Below are 22,127 nucleotides of genomic sequence, written 5' to 3' on the forward strand. Positions count from 1 at the left end.
TTAAGAATCCGTCTGCCAATGCAGAGGACATGGTTCGAGCCCTGGTCCAGGAAGATCCCACATGCCACGGAGCAACTAAGCCCGTGTGCCACAACTACTGAGCCGGCGCTCTAGGGCCCGTGAGCCACAAGAGCCCGTGTGCCACAACTACTGAAGCCCGCGCGCCTAGAGCCCGTGCTCCGCAACAAGAGAAGCCACCGAAATGAGAAGCCCACGCACCGCAACAAAGAGTAACCCCTGCTCCCCGCAACTAGAGAAAGCCTGCGTGCAGCAACGAAGACCCAACGCAGCCAAAAATAAATAAATAAATAAATTTTAAAAAAAAAGTTTGCAGGAGCCACCCACGCCCCCTCCTCTTTTACTATAAAAGAAGCCTGAATTCTAACTCAAGTAAGATAGTTTCTTGAGACCCTAGTCCTCCATCCTCCTGGTCTGCTGGCTTTCCAAATAAAGCCGCTATTCCTTGCCCCGATAACCTGTCCTCAATTTATTGGCCTGTCACGCGGGGAGCAGTACGAGCTTGGACTCAGTAACAGAACTGTTACGTAAAGTCTGGCCACCTGGCTGGAGAGACTATGCAGAGAGGGCTTGAGTCTACAGGAAGAGAGAGGGGCCCATGGAGTCCACCCTTCCAGCCATCCCTGCCAAGGTGCCAGATGTGTGAATAAAACTGTTTTGGACCCTCCAGATCAGCCCCACTACTAGCTGAATATCACCAAGTGATCCCAGTTGACACCACCTAGAGCAGGAGAATCACGCAGCTGAGCCCTGCCCTCCTTCCCGAGTTACAAAATCACAACAACATAACGAAATGGTTTGCTGTTTAAGTCACCAAGTTTAGGGTAGTTCATTATGCAGCCATAGACAGCCGGAACACTGTGTTGATGGCATTATGTGAATTCTTTGCAGTTTAACATGTAAATACTTGACAGTTGTTGGAGAAAACATATAGGAATACACACGTTCAGAATAGGGGGTTGTGGAAGTGGATGACATTTTGTGCTATTTCCACTGACTTTGATTTCTCGAGTCAATTATATGGCTTGTGGACACATTTCTAGAGCAAACTGCACACCCACTAAAACAAGGGCCTCCTTGAGAGAGACGCTCAAGGCCTGTGACAGTAGCCCCAGCGCAGTGTAGGGACTTGTCCAGCGGATGTAGGGCGAGGCAGGGAATTGTAATGAAGGCTTGAGAAGGTGGACCTCTCAATCAAAGAGGGCTTTGTCTGCTCCTGAACACAGTGTGGCCATTTCCTCAGGCGAAATGTTCAGTTTGGGAGAGATTTGCAATTTGAAAAGGGGGATTTTATTTCCTCCACTCCCCAGCTAATTTAAACTGCCGCCCATCCCAAGGGAGATTTTTAGTGCAGTATAATAAGGAAACTTTCAGCATCACAGCCTCTTTTTCTGAATGTGTTTCTTATGTAAATGCTGCATCAGAGCCATTTCCCTCTTCTTTACACTTTAATTCTGCTTTTAAAACCTGCAAAATAGAAACACAGAGAAAGACACCTTGAAAATACTTTGGGTTTCATCTCTTTTCCATTTTTACCTCAGGCTCCCCACATTTTTTTTAATCCTTGTTCTTCAAGTCAAGCATATTTCAAAATCATCTCCTGTTGAACTGGGAAAGCGGGGGTGGGGGGGTGGGGGGTGGGGGGTGGGGGTGGTGGAGAAAGATGATTCCTGTACATTTAGGATGCCCAAATATACCATGAAATGCAGGGCACTTCATAATGATCTAATAATCCTCAGAACGCTGCAGTGAAGTCAGGTGGCCCTGAGCAGGGGCGTCAAGGGACATTCAAAGAGGCCCCATCCGAGACCCCGGTGCTCCCCTCCCCCATATCACAGTGGTTTCTGGAGGCAACGCGGCAGAGGGGGAAGAAAAACGCCCGGCTGAACAGGTCTCTTTCAAAAAGGTTTTCTTTTCTTCCTGGCTCCCTTCCACTTCCCCACCGCCTGCCTACGTGGAATTGGCCACGATTTAGCGTTTGTGGTCCACTCACAGCACCCCATACAGCTACTATCATACAACACCTAACTGTAGTGATTTGCTCATGTCTATTCGCCTGCTTGGGAGCATAAACAGGGAGGGGGGGGATAATATCTCATCTCCATATCCCTGCACACAGCAAAAATAATAAAGAATAAAAATACGCTTAAGGAATGAATGAATGGGTTTCGATTCCAACTCAGGCACTTCCTAGCAGCATGTCCCTGGGCAAGTTCTTTCACCTCTGCGAAGACCCTGGTTCCTCTTCTGTGAGATGCGGAGAATAGCAACCACCTCGTGGGGAGCTGTGAGGGATCGAGGGGTAACATGTACGAAGCATGTGGCCGAATGTGCCAGGCACGCAGTAGCTTCTCAGCTAAGGTCCAGCCCCTCCTCTTTTCCCCGGAAAGCCGCGCCCACGGATAGAAAGGGGCCGGCTTCTCTAGGGGCTGCGGGGGGCCGGGGGCTTAAGACATGGCCCTTTCACCTGAAGCTTAGATTCTATTTAAAAGGCAAATCTTGGGGAGGGAGGAGAAGGGGACACTTCAGGCCTGAAACCTCACTGTGGGTGGGATAAGGAGAGAGAGGGGGGGATGGAGGAAACTGGGAATGTTGGGATTCCAAAGACAAGAATCAGGAGGGGCTGCCTGGTATACAGGAGAGATCATGGTTCCCATCCCAGCTTTTCCTGCTGCTGGAAGAGTGCAAATTACTTAACCTCTTTGAATTGTAGTTTTCTGATCTGTAAAAGGGGGCTGTAAAAGCTAATATACGGGGTGACTCGGGGGGTTAAATGAGGCAGTATAACACATGCTTAGTAGATGGTTAGTGCTCGCGCGCAGTGGGTGCTGGAGAGGGGAGAGCGAAGCGCGGGCGGGCTCCGCCACTTAGCAGTAGGTTAAGTAAGGCTCTCTTTGTGGCTCATCCAGGCCATGGTTATTATTTCCTTTCCATCGCCTCAATTTCTCAGGCTCTGCTCTTTGCCTGGGGCCAGCTGTGACCACAGTGACAGACACCTAAATTAATTATGAGAGAATGTACCTTCTCCATCCTCAAATCCCAAACCAGAGACAGAAACGAGAGTACAACAATAATATTTCATACCAGCGGAGACAGTGGGCCTCAACCTCAGCTCCAGGAAGGAAACATTCCACCATTCAACTGAAAGCTAGGAGAAAATACCAGTAGGTGGGAGGCGATTCAGCGGGCGGCGGCGGGATGCGGCGCGGAGCCGCCCGGCGCTGGGGGAGCAGGTGGGAGCCGGCCCGCGCCCCACGCCACCCCTCCCCACCCCATCTCCCAGGGACGGCGTCAGTAAAACCTCCCGGGCCCTGTGCTTCCGCCCCTTTTTCTCCCCGGCTCCTTCCTTCTCCTCCCACCTCAACCCTGCCCGAGGCTCCCGCGCCCCCTCTCCAGACGGCCCTGCGGGGACGGCGGGTCCCAGCGGCTGCAGCGCGGGCGCATCGGAGCGCGGGGAGCGGCAGCCGCAGTGCGGCCTTTGTCGCCCTCTCCCCGCCCTTCCCCTGGCTCCACCTTCTCTTCCTTTCTCTTTCCCAACTTTCTCCTTCCCTTTACTCTCCTCCCCCCGTACCATTCCCCCCTTTTCTCCCCGCCTTCTTCTTTCTTCCCTTCCCCCCGCCGCCCGTGCCGCCTCCCTTCCCACCTCCACCCCCAGTTTGGAACGCCCCAGGAGAAGGCCGGTGCCCTGACAGCGATCCCAGCGACCCGCTGACCTTTTCTCGCTTTGCTATGAGAAGGAGTTGGAGAGACTTCTCTGCAGCATGCTTTGGCTGGCTTGTCCCAGTCGGCCCGCTGAGCTGTTGGAGACCCGGAGCCCGAGCCTTCTCCTGGGCATTCCACAGCGCCCTCACTGTCCTGTGTGCCCACTAGGCTGGCCCCAGACCCAGTAAGCTAGTCAGCCTCGGTGGTCCCCATACACCACCTCTGAGAGCTGCATGCGGGGGGGCCGGGGGGGGGGAGCGAAATGTAACAAAGCAGAGACGGCTTCTCCTGTCCCTGCTGGCCTCTGGGGACAGAAATGCTGCCACAGGGCTCAGGTTCACCCCAGTTGGGGTGGGGGTGAAGGCGGGAGAACCAGGTGCACCCCTGGGGTGGGACTGGAAAGGGGCCTCTCAATGAAAAGACTGGAGGGCCTTCTGGTGAGGCTGGGCCCCAGAGCAAAGCCTTATCCAAATTCAGTGCCACACTCTGGAAGCCTTTGACATTTCCTCCTCTGTGGGGATGGGTTTCTCTATAGGTCACATTGCTCCTGGAAAGAAACAAGAATCGTGATCTGAATTGTTGTGGAAAGTGTGTATTTAAAATCTTATTAAGGTTTATTTTTAGAGCCCGTGTCTGCTGCCCTTATCACCAGAGATGAATTCTAGAGGGGTCTCTCTGCTTTACTGACCTTTAAGAAAAGACTTCAAAGATGAGAGAAGAGCCGGAAGAGGCAGGTCCTGTCCTAGGAGGGTAGGTTTTTGCGATGCTTGCAGCCCTCACCTGCCTTGACAGGGAGGCGGCCCTGGGCTGGGTCCACCAGGCATCCTAGATACACCCAATAATTCCAGGACAGTGTGAATCCTTTCCAGGGGTGAAGGGCATTGACGCTCCCTTCCTCCAAGCCTTGACACCACAAAAGACAGGTCTCCCTACCCTCCCTTACCCCCCCATGCCCCGCGAACCCTGGGAAAAGGCCAGATTGATCTCTGGGATTGTCTAATAGTAGCAAACAATTGTTGAGTGCTTTCTACGTGCCAGATACTGTCCTAAGTGCTTTCCATACAGTAACTCACTTAATTCTCACCATCACCCTGTTACCATCCCCACTTTACAGATTAGAAAACAGCCACAGAGGGCTTAAGCACTTTGTCTGACATCACAGAGCTTTCTGATCATTTTCCCTCATCCTAAGAGAGTCCCCAGCTGCAGGCACCCTGCCTAAGCCCCACTGCCAAAGAGCATGGTGGGGGTGGTCAGTCACATCCCAAAGCCCGGGGCACAGGTGCTGAGGAGGAGGGAGCGCACGAAATCGCGCAGGAGAACTGCTGCAGAGGGAGTGACTTTGCATCCGCCCTCTGGCAGCCGATGCCAAGAGCTGCCTCTCCCTGCCAGGCTGCAAAACCCATCTCCCTCTTGAACTGGCACTTCTCTCCTGACAGCCCATCAGCAGCTTCGCCTTTCCCTCTCCATCAGAGTCCAAATAGTCACAGGTTGTCACAGCCCTCACAGTCCCCAGTTCTCCCAGCGTTGAGGGCACCGTGGAGGCTATAAGTACAATCCCCAGAGATCTAGAGAGGGGCCTGGAGGCACCTCGGAGGGTGACGCTGTTCCCCACTGGAACCAATCAGAGGCAGAATGACTAGAGAGGGGAGGGCCCTCACCCATGAGTTGTGCCCACCTGGGTTGGGGGGAGAGGCTCAGATCAGAAGGGGATGGAGTGTGGAATGCTGAGGTTCACGGACATGGTCCTGCCATGGCGCCGGGGACTCTTGGGCACTGTCTTTTCTTTAGCTCAAAAGCTGCCTCCAAACCAAATGTTTGCCAGCCCCCCCTGATGAGGCCCAGGGGGCAGTCCACATGGGTGGGCCAGAGCCGGAGAGGAGAGCAGAAACCAGTGGGAGTAGAGGAAAGCTGGAGGGGCTGTTCCTACAGGAACAGAAGCCAACAAAGAACTAAGCCACCTCAGTTCTTGCCTGCTCTGCGAAGCAGGGCCCAGATGGTCTTGGAACATTGCTGAGGGCCTTGGAGCAGCACAGGAGGAATGCCAAGGTGGCTATAAGCCACTAGGAGTGTGTCGAGAGCCGCTAGGAGAGTCAGCCCACTCACACACACGTGGGTGCACAGCTACATACCTCCAGCCTCTCTCTTCCACACACACAGACTTTGACACACCTTATGCTCATGTTGGTACATACCCACATTTGACATAAGCCACACACACACACACACACACACACACACACACACACGTGGGGAAAATAAAGACACAAAGGGACAACCAGTGAAGCACACCCTTGTGAAATACACCCTTGTCTGTTAGACAGGCCCAGCCCCAGAGGTACACCATGACAGACTCCAAGATGTGTCCACTAGGTGTTCCTGGGCAGGGTCCCCGTGGCCTACTGCTGGCCGTGTCCGGACAGCTGGTCCCAGAGCCCGGGTGTCCGTAGCTCATTTACTCAAACCAAGTCTGGTTCTAGGAAGCTTTGAGAATTCCAGGATGCTCTGGAGGTGCTGGGCTTCCCACAGGGATGTCAGGCACACAAACTGGGGTTACCTGAGAAGCTCTGGGAACATCTCAGGGAGAAAGGAGAGCTTTGTCCACTTTGAATGGCCTAAAGCTTCCACAGGGCTCCTCTTCTCACGTGGGTGGTCGTCAGCGCTCCTCGGCTCCACGGTGTCCGCTGGCCTGGATGCCACCTGTCATGTACCCCCAGTTTGTTCTGTATGTAGATCCACACAGAAAAAGCACCAGACCTGGGGGCTGAATAGCACGAAGTTAGAAGCACAAATTATGGAGTCAGATGGCCCGGGTTTGAATCTGTGCTCTGCTGCTGACTAGCTGTGTGACCTGCGCAAGTTACTGAACCTCCTTAACCTCTCTAGGCCTCAGGTTTTCTCAGCTGTGAAATGAGAACAGTAATAATACTTACCTCCTAGGGCTACTGTAAGAATTAAATGGGTACATTTGAACAAAGTGCTGCGTGCTGTACACTGTGAGTGCTCTAAAGAGCTGGGTACGTGGGTGAGAGGGCTGGAGGCCCAGGCGCAGGCGACAGGCTGGCTGATAAGGAGAGGAGCGTGGGACCGGGAGACGTAAATGGTCTGAAAATGACCACAGACCTATGTCTCTGTGCTGTCAACTTTGATATTCTGGAGAGAAAATAAATAAGAGCATATTTCCTCACAGAGTAGAGTGTGCTCAACCAGAAAGCCACAGAAAACAGGAATACTTCCTCATTATTATATAATAATAGCAAAGGTAATGCCTCCTTCTCAAAGGGGCCCAGAGCACTTAGATATTGCATAGTCAGAGCCCGACCAGCATGGGCCCTGCGCTGCGGGGTGGAGGCTGCCGGCTTACCAGCTCGGGCTGCTCCTGCAGTGGGGACAGCAGCACGTGGGCTAAGGGCATCCCGGGGACCCCTCCACACACACACACACACCCCCCACCACCATACTCAACCTGAGGGCTGCATCCTCAGAACTCCCACAGCGGGTCCGCTGCCACGTGGCCAACCCACACGGAGAGGCAACTGACCTTGGAGGTCATCAGCAGCTTAGAAGCCTTGGAAGGGCTCCACAGAAGGAGGGCAGCCCTCTCAACCCACTGCACTGTCAGCAGGAGAAATGAGCTGACGGGGTGCAGGCCTGCCTGCAGCAAATTGGCGCTTCTTCCCCGCCTCTCTCGCAGGCTAAGTTTGTGTCTGAGAAGGTCCCAGGAACAGAGCAGCTAGAGCGATGCTCCACAAGGGAGGGCAGGAAGTGACTCCCCTTCTGTCCAGCGCAAGCCCTGGCTGAGTTGTGGACTCCATTTCCGGGGCAGAGAAACCCAGGTGGGCACAGCTCATGGGTGAGGGCCTCCCGTGTCTGTCCAAGCTCTGGATTGGACTACACGCAAAGAGAGTATGAAGAAGCAGAGACCCACGGAAGGATTCCATGAGGCCAAAGCAATTTCAGAGAGTTGCCGACTTGCTAGGGCCACTGAGGCAAAGAAAAGCTGTCCAGGATCAAGTGTGAGTCTGGTACCATGAAGCCTTGATACTTTTCTCCACTATTAAACATATTTGGTATTTTCCTTTTAGGAGAAAGTGGGAAGCATGTGGCTTCCGACTTGAGGAGTTCTTAACGCCCTTCTTTTGGCCAACCTGCCTCCCTGGGCTCTCAGATACCCACTCTTACGCTTGCAGCTGATCCTAAGCAACTTCAGCAAAGGATGGATGGATCATGACCATTTCCTGAACACTCCGGCAATTGGCACCAGGGAACCCCATAGTCACAACCCTTTTTGACTGGATTTCTGTGAGGTCTACGTCTCGTACAGGTGTCATAAGACAAGTGAGACCACTGTATTCCTGGTGATTCGTGTAAAGGCAGGTACACAGTAGGTGCTCACAGTTTTTCAGTGCCTTCCTATCACTGATAGCATAATAAGAGCAATGACCTCAGCAACAACAACGATCACCACCGTTCGCCAAGGGCTCATTATTGGCTGGCGCAGTTCTGCATGCTTTGTATGTACTGTCTCATCTAATGCTCTCAGCAACCCCATGGGACAGGTACTCTTCCGAACCACATGTTACAGATGAGGAAGCTGAGGCACCAAAAGGTTAAGTACTTTGCTTAAAGCCACACAGGTCCTAAGTGACGGGGCCAGCATCTGAATCTGGATAGAGTCCAGCATCTAGCTGTGAGGCACAGACTTCAGCGCTCCCCCTCCAGCTTCAGCCCGTGACACTCTCTACCTCACGTCCCGCTCACAACTTTTGCACCCCTCTGTCTCTCTCTCTCTCTCTGTCTAGGCTGTTTTCTACCTCATCACCCTCCCCCCACTTTCTCCTGGCTAATAGCTTCCTGTCTTTCCAGACTCATTTTACCTGCTGCCCCCTCTTGGAAGGCTCCCCCATCTGCACGCCCTCAGTCCCAAGGCTGAGCTGGGTGACCCTCATTTGTGCTTCCCTAGAAACATGTGTATGACCCCACTGCACTTGCTGTGAGGGCGCATTTATTCTCTCCCACAGAGGTCAACAATGATGTCTTATCCATCATGGGATCACCAGCGCCTGGCAGCGTGCTTGGTACTTGGCCATGGCTCGTTGAGTTGTGAACATTACCTATAAAGGGCCAAAGAGTAAATATAGACTTTGTAGACCGCATGCAGACTCTATTGCTGCCTCTCCTCTTCCTCCTCCCAGTTCTTTAAAAATACGAAAACCATGCTTAGCTTGAGAGTCACCCAAAAAAGCAGATCATGGGATAAATTCTGCCTGCGGTTCATAGCCTGCCAGCTCCTCTGTCATTGGGTCAGATATTTCTAAACAAAAAAATTACTAGTCAAACTAATTCAGTGATTTTCATGTGAGGGCCATTATGGGTATTTCAAAATGGTAGGAGGAGGTTGGGTGGATGTGTTTGGTTGTCACAATGACTGGGGAGGGGAGTTAGCAACACTTGGTACCCAGGCACCCGGGATGCTAAGCATCTGGCAACGCTCAGGGTGGTCCTGGGCAATGTGACAGCAACTCACCGAGGGACACAGGCTGGCCGTTTGATGCTTCTTTCTCACGGCTTCCGGTAACGTGACATAATGTTGGGAATTCACTGAAAGAAAAGGCATTAGAGAACCAATTCCTTCGCAGATCCAATTGTTTAGGTAGTACAAACAGGAGAAATGAGACTGTATGCCTTGAGGCAAGGACCCTCTTGGGTTTTTCATGGGATCCCAGGCACAACCTCAGGACCCGCTGTAGCTTACTGTGTCTTCTGAGGACACAGAAGCCCTGAGCAGGGTTGTCCCGGTAAGATCACCTGGGGAGTCTGAACGGAAGCAGGGATTCCTTAAACTGTGTCATAATCTGTTCTGAGCAGGCCAGATCCATCTGCGAGGCCTGTCCCCTGTTGAATTTGGGGAGGCACGAAACTGCAGGTGGGCAGGCTGAATCGAAAATGGACAACCAAGTGGCAGGAACCATGCAGTGCAGAGGCTTGGTTAGTGGTCAATCCAGGAAGCCCAGAGTAGCCTGTGGAATAGCCCACCTGACTCCCTCTTTCTCCCCCACTTCATCCCATTATATACTTGGAGTTTAAGCACATGTTGCAACTCAAGTAACATAGGTAAAATCTTACATACTGTCATCATGAAAACTAATGAAATATTGGTCTAAACTATTACTCAGATGCTTGCAGGCACTGTAGAAAAATGCACCAATAAGTACAAAAGGGTTCAGTCGTCTTTTGAAGAGCTTTAACCATAGTCCTCTAGACCATAGAGACAGAATTGGGCATAAGAGTCTAGGTTTGAGACTACTTCTAGCCCTTATTAGCCATGGGTGAGTTCTTTACTCTCTTGGAGTCTTCACTTCCCCATTTGTAAAGCCAAAGTGATTGATCCCTTCCCAGCCTTTTCTCTGGGGGTGATTTTGGTAATGCAAAAGAGATGAGGCATGTTAAGGTCATTTATGAACTATAAAGCACCATAAAAAATAGAAAATCCCTCAGGACATCTTGTTTTTGCATAAATCAGAAGCTAGTTCTTTATAAAAATTCTTGTTGCTTTAGAATTACCTCTCTTTAAAACAAACTAGTTTGCACAAGAAAACAGGTCATGTCGACCTTTCATTTGGGGGCCAGATACTAAGGTACCAAGATTAGTTCCAATTTTATAGCATTATATGGAAGTTCCAAGATAGGACTTCATAAGGCGTTGGGGTGATTTACTCTGTCATTGATTTATTCATGCAGTTCATATCCATACCTTGGTTCTACACTTACCCAGCAGTGCAAGGTGCTCTTAAGATTGCTATCTTATCTTCCCCGTGTCATGGCAACCCCATGAGGTAGGTTTTATTATCTCTGTTTTACAGATAAGGAGACTGAGACTGACAGAGTTTAAGTAACTTGCCCACAGAAATTCAATGAGAAATTAACCATTTTCTTTAAAAACAGTTTTTTTTTAATAAAATTGAATCTAGTTATTTTAGTCTTTGCTAGAAGACTTAAAACAAGTATTTCCTTCTTGTTAAATCACCAACACATGTACAATCATTCTTCAGTAAAAACAAAATATGCAAGTGCAAAATAAATTGATGGAAAAAATGCAAATACCAAATTTTCAGAAACATTGGTTTGGTTTTGTTTTGTTTTTATGTGCTGAAAGCAGACCCTGCGAATTAGCTTTTAAAGAAAAATGGGAAAGGAAGTGAAATATGACTGGAAACTTCAGGAAGAATGAAAAAGACGTGGTTATGAGGACTTATGGCTGTTAATTCTCACTTTCTCCAGAAGTCTTTCTTGTTGGTTGATCTCTCAGGTGTCTGGAAGGGATGGGAGCTATTTTCACCCCACATTTTCCCCTCTGTTCCTTCAGGCAATGAGCTGGAGACCTCCGGCCTGAAGCAAATGTTTTCTTTCCCACCCCTTGTCATTCTACTCTTCTCTGGCTTCAGCGACTCCAGTATTTCCCGGCTTCTGTGGGCCAGAGAGGCCAGAATCCCAAAGCTAATTTGACTCACGGTCACAACCTGGCAGCGTGTTCCAGGGTCTGCCAATGAGTCGCTTTATTGTCTCGAGTCCTTGACTTCCACGTTCTTAGCTCAATTTCTGACAAAGCTGAAGGAAAAGCTCTGTCTGTGAGTTTGCAGGATGTGAGGGAGGTAGAATACTCTTTTGATCTTCGTTTTTATTTTTATCACCCCCACCTTTACCTCTGCTGGCCCAGAAAACACACAACAATACCCCTTTCTCTAAAGGCATTGGGAGCTGCCTCCAACCTTTAGAAGACCCTCGGTCTAGTGAGTCTCATGAGTCCATTCCCCAGATACGTGTGGACTGAGCAGGTCAAGTGTGCCAAGTGGCAGCAGGCTCAGTTGGGCACGGGAGGAGAGGTGCCCACAGGGCAGGAGCTACTGCCACTACCAAGCAAAGTTCTGTCTAACTAGAAATGGCCTTCCCTAAGACCATAACTATAGAAATCGTACTCATTTTCAAGGTCCACCTCACACTCTTGACCTTGACCACCTCAGCTGGAAGAGACCCCCATTGCCGTGCTGCTCTGCACCACGCAGAAGCATGTATCACCGACCACCATGCATCCCACTTATTTGCCAGAGTCTTGGCTTCCCTCCTAGACAGTCAGTTCCTTGAAGGCTGGAATTAAATCTCATGCAGCCTTGGACCCAAAACAGCACCTAGCCTAGTGCCTTGCACACAGGAGGTATTCAATAAGTTACTGAGTTTTAAAACTAACGGCTTTTTTAGATTTCTGCAGTATTCCTAGGTTTAATGGTCATAGAAGCATATGTGAGAAAATCTCTACACTCTTGGAAATTAAATAAAACACTTAAAAATAATCCATTATTCAGAGAGGAAGTCTCAAGGAAAATTAGAAAATATTTTGAACCAAATGAAAATGAAAATATAACATATCAAAATTCATGGGATGTACTTACAACAGTGCTTAGAGGGAAACTTATGGGATTAAATGCTTACAGTAGAAAAGAAGAAAGATATCAAGTCAATCATCCAAGCTTATACCTTAGGAAACTAGACCAAGAAGAGCAAAATCAATCCAAAGCAAGTAGAAAGGAGGAAATAACAAAATAAGAGCAGGTATCACGGCTTCCCTGGTGGCGCAGTGGTTAAGAATCCACCTGCCAATGCAGGGGACACGGGATCGATCCCTGGTCCGGGAAGATCGCACATGCCACGGAGCAACTAAGCCCGTGCGCCACAACTGCTGAGCCTGCGCTCTAGAGCCCGCGAGCCACAACTATTGAGCCCACGTGCCACAACTACTGAAGCCCGTGTGCCTAGAGCCTGTGCTCCGCAACAAGAGAAGCCACCGCAATGAGAAGCCTGCGCACTGCAACAAAGAGTAGCCCCCGCTAGCTGCAACTAGAGAAAGCCCACGCACAGCAATGAAGACCCAACACAGCCAAAAATAAATAAATTTAAAAAAAAGAGGTGCTTCACAAACAAACAAACAAAAAGAGCAGATATCAATAAAGTTGAAAACAGAAAAACAATAGGGAAAAATCAATGAAACCAAAAGACGGTTCTTGGAAAAGATCAATAAAATTGATAAACGTCTAGTTTAAAAAGGAGAGAAGACACAAATCACCAACGTCAGGAATAAAAGAGAGATATCACTATAGACCCTGTAGACATTAAAGAGATAATAAGGGAAGTACTATGAACAACTCTACACACACACATCTGACAATTTAGATGACTTGGACCAGTTTCTCAGAAACACAAACTATCAGTTCAGTCATTATGAAACAGATAATCTGAATAGTCCTATAATGACTAAAGACATTGAACTAATAGTTTTAAAACCATTTGAGGGGACTTCCCTGGTGGTGCAGTGGTTAAGAATCTGCCTGCCATGGACTTCCCTGGTGGCTCAGTGGTAAAGAATCCGCCTGCCAATGCAGGGGACATGGGTTTGAGCCCTGGTCCGGGAAGATCCCCCATGCCTTGGAGCAACTAAGCCTCTGTGCCACAACTACTGAGCCTGCGCTCTAGAGCCCGTGAGCCACAACTACTGAGCCCACGTGCCACAACTACTGAAGCCCGTGCGCCTAGAGCCCGTGCTCCGCAACAAGAGAAGCCACCGCAATGAGAAGCCTGTGCACCGCAACAAAGAGTAGCCCCTGCTCGCCGCAACTAGAGAAAGCCCGCGTGCAGCAACGAAGACACAACACAGCCATAAATTAATTAATTAATTAATTAATTAATTAATTAATTAATTAAAAAACCCAAAAACCGTTTGAAAAAGAAATCTTGGGACTTCCCTGGCGGTCCAGTGGTTAAGACTCCGTGTTTCCACTGCAGGGGGCGTGGGTTTGACCCCTGGTGGGGGAACAAGATCCTGCATGCTGCGCAGTGGGGCCAAAAAGAAAAAAGAAAAAAGAAATCTCCAGGCCCAGATGGTCTCACTGGTAAATTCTAACCAACATTTCAAGAAGAAATAAGGGCAAGGACAGGACATGGAAGCAACCTAAGTGTCCATCAACAGATGAATGGATAAAGAAGATGTGGCACATATATACAATGGAATATTACTCAGCCATAAAAAGGAACGAAACTGAGTTATTTGTAGTGAGGTGGATGGACCTAGAGTCTGTCAGACAGAGTGAAGTAAGTCAGAAAGAGAAAAACAAATACCGTATGCTAACACATATATACGGAATCTAAAAAAAAAAAAAGAAAAAAAAAGGTCAGAAGAACCTAGGGACAAGATGGGAATAAAGATGCAGACCTACTAGAGAATGGACTTGAGGATACGGGGAGGGGATAGGGTAAGCTGGGACAAAGTGAGAGAGTGGCATGGACATATATACACTGCCAAATGTAAAATAGATAGCTAGTGGGAAGCAGCTGCATAGCACAGGGAGATCAGCTCCGTGCTTTGTGACCACCTGGAGGGATGGGATAGGGAGACTGGGAGGGAGGGAGACGCAAGAGGGAAGAGATATGGGGACATATGTATATGTATAACTGATTCACTTTGTTATAAAGCAGAAACTAACACACCATTGTAAAGCAGTTATACTCTAATAAAGATGTTAAAAAAAAAAAGAAAAAAAAAAGGGTCAAAGAGAAGAGGAAGAAGCACTTCCCCTCTTATTTGATGGGGCCACAATTACACTGATACCAAAACCAGATGAAGACATTACAAGAAAATAAAACTTCAGATCCATATCCCTCATGAACAAAGATGTAAAATTCTCAACAAAGTATCAGCAACTTGAATCCAGTGATGTAATACAATAATAACACAGCACAACTAAATGTCCTTCAGTGAATGAATGAGGCAATGATATTCTTCTATATTCTCACTGTGTTGATGGTTGCACAAATCTATAAATGTATCGCAAGTCATAGAAATGTACACACACACACACACACAAACCAGTCAATTTTACTGTATGTTAATTTCTACAGTAAAGTTTAAAAAATTGTGTGGTGTGTGTGTATGCTATCTTTGTGACGATGGTAACTAGCATTTGTATTATACTTTATTTTTTTATTGAAGTAGAGTTGATTTACAATGCTGTGGCAACCTCTCCTGTGCAGCAAAGTGACTCAGTTATACACATAGAGACGTTCTTTTTTTATATCCTTTTCCATTATGGTTTATCTTTGGATACAAAGTGTGCTTTCAAACACATTTCACAAAATCCCGTCAACTACAGTCATATGAGGTATGTATTACTGGTCTCATTTTTGCAGAGGGGGAATCTGAGTCTTAGGTGAAATGTCCTCCTGTGTATTAATGAGGAGAGTCAAGCTACAGGTGCAGACCCTCAGTGGAAGGTCCTATCAACCCAGATTCCCACTAACACTCCCCTGGCTCTGTGCTTGTACCACCCGATGGTGATGGCAGTGAAATTCCTTGTCCCCTGGATAGAAAGCGAATCCAGGAGCAATCCTGCTCCAGGGCAGTGGCTGCTGGGACCTCACTGGAGAAGGGGTTGGGAGCTCACAGCACAGGGAAGCTGTGGTCTAGCTCCCGACCACGGCAGGTAACTCCATCCCCCTGAGAGTTCAGTTCACCTGCAACAGAGAAGCCTTCCACTCTTTAAATGCCTGCTCTCCATGCGGTTTCTTTTCATCGTATGATTTTCTTTCCTACAGTGAAGGTAAGGTATTCTACCATGTTCCAAGTAAGCAGTGGGAGGTGTGAGTGGAGGAGCGAGCATGAAGATTGCCACAATATTCCATCCTACCAATATTTTCTCTAATTCCCTGCAACTTCATTAAACCCCTTCTCTGAGAGCTCCTCCCTCTACTCCTCACCCCCACCCTCCTCAAAAAGCACGTGAGTTATGGGCGGAGGAGAGAGCGGGACCTGGGGAAGCACACCCACTGGGGTCCTGTTGATTGAGGTGGTTGAGAGGAGCGGGTTATGTCCCAGAAACACACCAATGAGAAGCGTGCTAACGAGCGATTGTATTTTTTTTTTGTATACCTCTCCCCTTCTTTCAATTCAATTAGTATTTATCAAATATCCAGAGAGGTATTTGATACAAGTAATTGCTTATATCCCTTCTTCATCAGAGAAGTAGATCTTACTGGCCAAAAGCCATTTTCAAAGGACTTAATTTTAAAATGGAATCACAGCTCAAGGTACTACAGGAAATTTTGCCAAAATGCTAGAACCCATCAGGAAACTCCGGACAAGCAAGGGGCCGGTTTATTTACCAGTGGTCACCCTATTGAAATCACATCTTGCTCGAGTGATATAGTACATCAGGCTTGATTCTGGCTACAGCATCCCAAGGCTGAGTCATTCCCTACCCTTCCAACCTCACGGGAGTAAGTCTGGCATGGGGGCTGCAGGGATGAGAGAATTCTGGAAGGCACAGAAGATGTAAAACTGAGTCTGAGGCTATGTTGGAAGGGAGCAGTGGTCTAAGGGAGAAGTTTGCAGGGTCTTTGTAACCTGTGCTTTGTGAGCAGAGGGTATGGGCAAGCCATATTTCACATACCAGCACTAGCAAATCACAGCAAAGGGCAAGAGATGACGTCACCTTGTTTTTCTGGGAGCGTGAGACACAGGGACATGGTTTTTAAGGAAGCCAATTGTGTGGCTCCCGTGCTTGAAGCAACAAATCCTAATGGCTGCAGGAGACACAACCCTAGGAGGACATATTTTAAGGACGAGTAGGAGAGAATCCAATCACTTCTCAGGCAGCCTGAGGTTATCCTGGGAGCCCAGGACTCTTTCTTCCTCAAGAATCAAGAATGGTAGATTTAGGGGATTCCCTGGCCGTCCAGTGGTTAGGACCCTGCGCTTTTACTGCCAAGGGCCTGGGTTCAATCTCTGATTGGGGAACTAAGTTGATCCCGCAAGGTGGGGTCGGAAAAAAAAAAAAAAAGGTAGATTTAGAAATAATATTTTAAAATATCCCTATATCCAGAAGCTTTCTTCTTTGAGGGGCAAATAGCCAGCCTTAGTGTTCTGCAAAGAAAGCCAGTACAAGGCCCTAGAATAATCCTGAATTGATTTCAAGATTATGGGGTACTTTATTTTTAGTTTAAGAAGCAATTTCTCACGTGCTGTCTTATTTGATTTTCCATTTCTGTGAGGTAGGTTTTATGATTCCCCTTTTGAGGAAACAAAGGGTCCGCGGGATTAAGGAACTTGCTCGAAACTCTCCAGAGTCACGTGGTGAGGCAGGGACGAAATCCTGGGTTTGTGCAGCACCCTTGCCCTGCCCTATGTCACCTCTCCTACCTGGAGTGAGGTTCTCTCAGCGAAAGCCATCTCTAGGGATTGCAAAGCTGACAAATGCAAGATAAGAACATACTGTGAATTTAACAAATACAGCTCCACTGCTGGCTAGGAGTGTTTGTTAAATGTTTTCCAGATCCCTGTCTTCCTTCCTGCCTTCCTTTCTTCCTGTCCTTCCTTCCTTCTTTCCTTCCTTTCACAAACACACACTGAGGGGCCACTACACAGATGGGATGACGCTGGCATCCTGGAAGTTCCAAAGAGAAGTGAGACTCACATTCTTCCTTCAGAGGGTTTACCAGGTAGTGTTTGATGACAACTAAGCACGTTACAAGTAGACTGTAATCAGGGCCGGCGACTCCAAGAGTTCCCCCACCGTACTTACTAGAATCGATAATTTTCTTGTCTGTTTGCTTGTGTGTGTTCTGTCACCCTCAACAGTAAGCTCCCTGGGAGCAGAAACTCACCTATCTTATTCGTCCCCGAATTCTCAGTGCCCGGAAACAGAACTTGGGGTACAGTTGATACTCAGTAAATACTTGCTGACTGAATGAATCCAGGAGAAATTGATCCTTCATGGGGGCCTCCTAGAAAGTTTCAAGGAAAACATAGCATTTGCACTGGGTCTTGATGAAGAGGTCGTTTTTATAGGCAGGTGCGGGAGTTGTCCGTGTTCCAGACAGAACAGGAAAAGCGTGGGGACGGACAAAGAACAGTAGGCTGGGTGAGGGATGCAAAGTTTGGCTGAAGCAAAGGGGGCGTGCGAAGGGGGCATTAGGTTGGGCCTACATGGGGGGTGGCAGATGGTAATTTGTTCACTTGGCCACAGGAAACCATTCAAGTGTCCGTAGTGGGGCGAGGCTGGCTAGAGCCGGGGATTAGTGTGGTGACCCAGTAGTGACACTTCCTATGGGTGGAGTGGAGAGTGAAAGCAGGGGGGCTGTTGAGGGTGTGAGGGCAGTAGTGAGAGCTCCTGTGGCCGGTAACAAGGGCCTGAACTGGGGAGGAGTCATGAGACTATGCAGAAGAGGGGCACGTCACATAAGACAGCCTGTTCAGGTCTCAGCAACTGAAGGAATTATGGAGGCTGAAGGACAGTAAGTTTGCAAAGATGGTTTTGAGGTGCCCAGCTCCCAGGCCAGGAAGAGAAAAGGGGAAGTCAGAGGAGTTAGGCTGAGAAGAGGGGCAGAGGGGAGGGACAATGTGTCTGCGTGGGGCATCTGAAGATTGAGGGCCCACTGGGATGTCTAGTGAGAATGTCCAGTCAGCTGTCAGAATGTTAGAGATATGGGTATGGCCGACAAGCCCTCTAATCACTGAGCCAAAAATAGTCAACGGAACAGAGCTGGGGGAGCCTTTGATGGCAGCCTGCAGGATTGCGGGCTGCAGAGCACTGGCCTTGGAGGGGAACTTGGAGCTCACTCCTCCTCTGTACAGAAGGGGAATCTGAGGCCTAGAGGGGTTGGGTGACTTGCCCAAGGTCACACAGCCAATCTGCCTCCCGAATTCTTACAGGAGGTCAATGAACTTTAAGGTGATTGAAATGTTAGAACAGTCCCTAGCTTGCATTTCTCTAAGTGTAAAGCTGATTAGGGTATGTAGTAAGGAAATGATCTCTGTTGGTAAACGTAGCTGCCACCCAGATAAGAGCAAGCTCCTAAAGGAATCAGGTGCAGGATGGGTGGTGGCTTGGATTTTATTTGTTTTTTGTTTTTGGTATGCTTTGTCTCCTAGGGTCTCCTACATATAGAACTGCCCCTCCCCCCAGGGCCACAGCTATAGATGATCAACTTATTCTGAGTCCTGAATTCATAACCTCTCACTGAGAAAATGTTTCCAAACTCCTGGGAGACGGAGGGCAAGGAAGAAAACCAAGCTTTGTCCTGAACCCCAAATTCCTTTCTTCCTCACTGAAAGGACATTGGTCCAATTACAAACTCCAGGATTTTTAAGAAAAGCAAACGAAAGCCCAATCACATGGCAAAGGTCATCTGGCCTGTGGAGAGAGTGAATGATTAACTCCTGCGAAAGTGAGTTTTGAGGATTTTTTATAGTGTTCAAAGGTGCTGTTTAGAAAATTTTAGCCCAGGGCAAATTGTAAGAACAGCTCTCTCTCTCTCTCCCATCCTCATGCCATGTGCTCCACCCATCCCCCCTTCCCTGAGGACCTTGACCCCTGTCCATGTGAGGAGTGTCCTATGTCCAGAGCAGAGGGTGTGGGTCCCTTCCTGCCAGGCCCCTCTCCCTTGGTTCCTGCAGGCTGGTTTGGCTGCAGAGCCAGCAGGAAGGGCAGAGGCTTCCACTTGGAACCCAGGTCCTAGTCTGCTTTGCTCCACGTGTCTCTACTGTCACCTACATTGTGAGAAATTCATTAGGCCAAGTGCACAAAACATGGCCCTGTTCACCTCCAGCAGGGTGACCTTGGGGGAATTTCTCTTACTCCCTCAGCCTCCATTCAGCTCATCAGCAAAATGGGTTGATGATGCTTACCTACCTCAAAGAGCTATTGAGGGGATTAAATGAGAGAAAGCATAAAACACTCCGCAAATCTGCCCGGCACAATGGAAGTGTCCACATGTCTCGTTGGACGTCCTTTCCTTTCCGATCCTGGAACATTCCCCCACCCTCTCTTCAACCCTCCTACCGGGACGCCTCTGGGCTTCTACTTTTCCCTCTCCTTTTCCTACAGGCATTATCTAAGGAAAAGGGGACCACAGGAGCGCGGCAACTTTCTTCCCTCTCCCGCGGCCGCTCCAACCTTGCAGGGAAGGCGGGCGAGCGACCTACAGCGACACAGATAGGTCTGTGCTGGAGTGGCCATGCCTCCCCTCGTGCAATAAACATTCCCCACTGCAAAGGGGGGCCCAGGGAGCACGGCCCGCCCTGTGGATCGGAACAGCCTTGCTGGGCACTGGGTGAGCTGTGGATGCAGGGCCCGGGTGCGGCCGCTGGGAGCGGCTGCTGCAAGCTCCCGACAGCTGGAGAGGGCCGTGCGGCTCCGAGGTCCGCAGTGTCCCGGCCTGGTCCCCGCGGCCGGCGGGCTCTGGGCTGGCGGAATTTCCCCAGGTTCCGAGCTGCGGAGGCGGGTCCAGGGAGCCGCGGGCGCCCCCTGCTGCCCTACACCGCAGCGCCACGGCCGCCCCGCCCCACAGATCCCGTCCTTTTCATCACCCTCCCCACCCCCCGTCCCCCGCCCCCTACCCCCGGCAGCCCAGCCCGCGGAGGGTTTTACCAGGCCCGCCCTGCGCAGAGCCGAGGGTGCCCGCTTCCACCCTCTTTCCTGCTCCACCTTACTCCTTCAAGAGCCCAAGTCCTGGTTACCAAGGGCACCAGTCACTAATGGTAGCCCCTGGCCACAGTCAAGGGCAGGGAGCATTCTTGATGCCCCTCGCATCTCACCGTGTGGGCAAACATCCCGGAAGGAGGCAGGAGAGGAGAAGAAAGAGGAAGCGGAGAGGAGGGGCCCCGCCCGAGCGGCTGTGGTGATGGGGATAAGCGCAGGGCAGGAGCCAGAGCTCAGCTCCCTTTGACCCCGGCCACCACCTCCGCCCCCGCAAATGTCCCCAGCTGTGCCCTTCTCTCCCAGGGCAGCCTGGCTTGCTCGGCTGGTCTCCCAGGTCTCAAACGACGCGTTGGGGCACTCCCTAGCGAGCACGCAATATCTTGGGTGCTGGACCCAATACCCTAATATCCCTCTGTGCCCTGAAGAGGGAAGTGACATTTCACGTGATCATGAAGGGTTCTGCATTAGGCTGTCCAGGCGTTTTGTTCATTTACAACCACATTCTCTCTCACAGGAGCACTCTCATTGGTCTTTTGCACCAGTGTTCAAGGGGTGGGTCCTGACCGGAGAGTCACAGGTTACAACGTCCAAGCACAGAAGATATTAAGTTCACAAAAGAAGTCACACAGCCAAAAATAAAGCTGGCTGAATCAGCGGAAACGCATGGTCTAGACTCGGAGACTTTCTGCCACTACTATTCGTCCCCACGCTTGGCAGGAAGGGAGGGTGAGGGCCTGAGGGCCTTTCTGACATGCTTTGTTTAAATGCAAAGTGTGTGTGTGTGTGTGTGTGTGTGTGTGTGTGGCTTACAGTCACAAAACACATGTGTTGGATGCTGGCTGAGTAGCTGTATCTGGCAAACACCCTACAACAAATATGTGCCCGTATCCCCACTGGCGGTGGAGGGAGGCTGAGATGCCACCGTCGCGTCTGCAGCATGAGTGAGCATCCTGGCTTTGCTGCACCACTGCTGTGCTCTGCAACGAGAGAGGAGCCAGGCCCTTCCTGGAAAAAGGCTTCTGGAGCCAGAGGTAATTCCTCTTTCTCTAAAGCTAAAGATGTGATTCTTCAACCCCTCAGAATGTTACTTTGTGCGGGAAAGAGCCTGGCCCGAGAGTCAGAAGACGTGGGTTCAAGTCCAGGCCTTGCGAGGAAGCAGATGCCTGTCATGGAGCAAAATCATTCACTCTTTCATCCATGTAACCAATATGCATCGAGCACTTGCTGTGCACCAACGTTGTTCTGGGTGCAGCAGATACAGCAGTGAGCAAGACAACTAACCCTCTGTTGGCACAGAGCTTACATTCTAACAGGGGACCAGCCACCCCACTACGGGGAGAATAAAGCAGGGCAAGCACAGAGGGATGGGGTGCTAATTGTTAGACTGGTCACGGAGGAGTGGGCAAGGGATTTCTGAGCAGGGGGGCAGACAGTTATAAAGGCCCTGGGGCAGGAACTTGGTGTTCACTTGGTGTGTTTGAAACAAAACAAGAGAGCCAGTGTCCTGTCCCCAGCACAGAGTGAAGGGGAGTGGTAGTGGGTGAGGACAGAGAGGGGAGCGGCAGATTGTGTGGGTCTTGTGAGCCATGGTAGGGAGTTTCAAGTTTTTTCTAAGAGTGATGGGAAGCTGGTGGAAGGATTAGAGCAGGGAAAACACATGATTCGATGTGCATGTGGAAAAGACCACTCTGGCTCTTGTGTGGAGGAGAGTCTTATGGGATGGGGTGAGGTGGCATGAGTGGGTGTAAGGGACCAATTAGGAAAACCCCGCAGAGTCTAGAAAGGAGAGGAGGACGACATGGCCTGGCAGTGGGGCAGCTTGGGGGGTGTGGGGAGTCATACTTGGACTATAATTAGAAAGTAGAGCCAAAAGGATCTGCTGGT

General features: G+C 49.8%; 2 long non-coding RNA genes across 2 annotated transcripts; both read right to left on the bottom strand.

Annotated features, from left to right (window-relative positions):
- Positions 1 to 846: 846 nt before the first annotated feature.
- LOC133088268 (uncharacterized) lies at positions 847 to 3,509 on the bottom strand. The gene is made up of 4 exons (XR_009700508.1): positions 3,378 to 3,509; positions 3,103 to 3,166; positions 2,241 to 2,303; positions 847 to 1,485 (listed from the first exon to the last, which is right to left on the bottom strand). It is a non-coding gene; the product is annotated as an uncharacterized LOC133088268 (long non-coding RNA).
- Positions 3,510 to 9,281: 5,772 nt separating this feature from the next.
- On the bottom strand, positions 9,282 to 20,443 carry LOC133088269 (uncharacterized). The gene is made up of 3 exons (XR_009700509.1): positions 20,360 to 20,443; positions 17,428 to 17,547; positions 9,282 to 9,321 (listed from the first exon to the last, which is right to left on the bottom strand). It is a non-coding gene; the product is annotated as an uncharacterized LOC133088269 (long non-coding RNA).
- Positions 20,444 to 22,127: the final 1,684 nt, after the last annotated feature.

This window comes from Eubalaena glacialis, chromosome 3, assembly GCF_028564815.1.
Source record: "Eubalaena glacialis isolate mEubGla1 chromosome 3, mEubGla1.1.hap2.+ XY, whole genome shotgun sequence".
NCBI lineage: Eukaryota > Metazoa > Chordata > Mammalia > Artiodactyla > Balaenidae > Eubalaena > Eubalaena glacialis.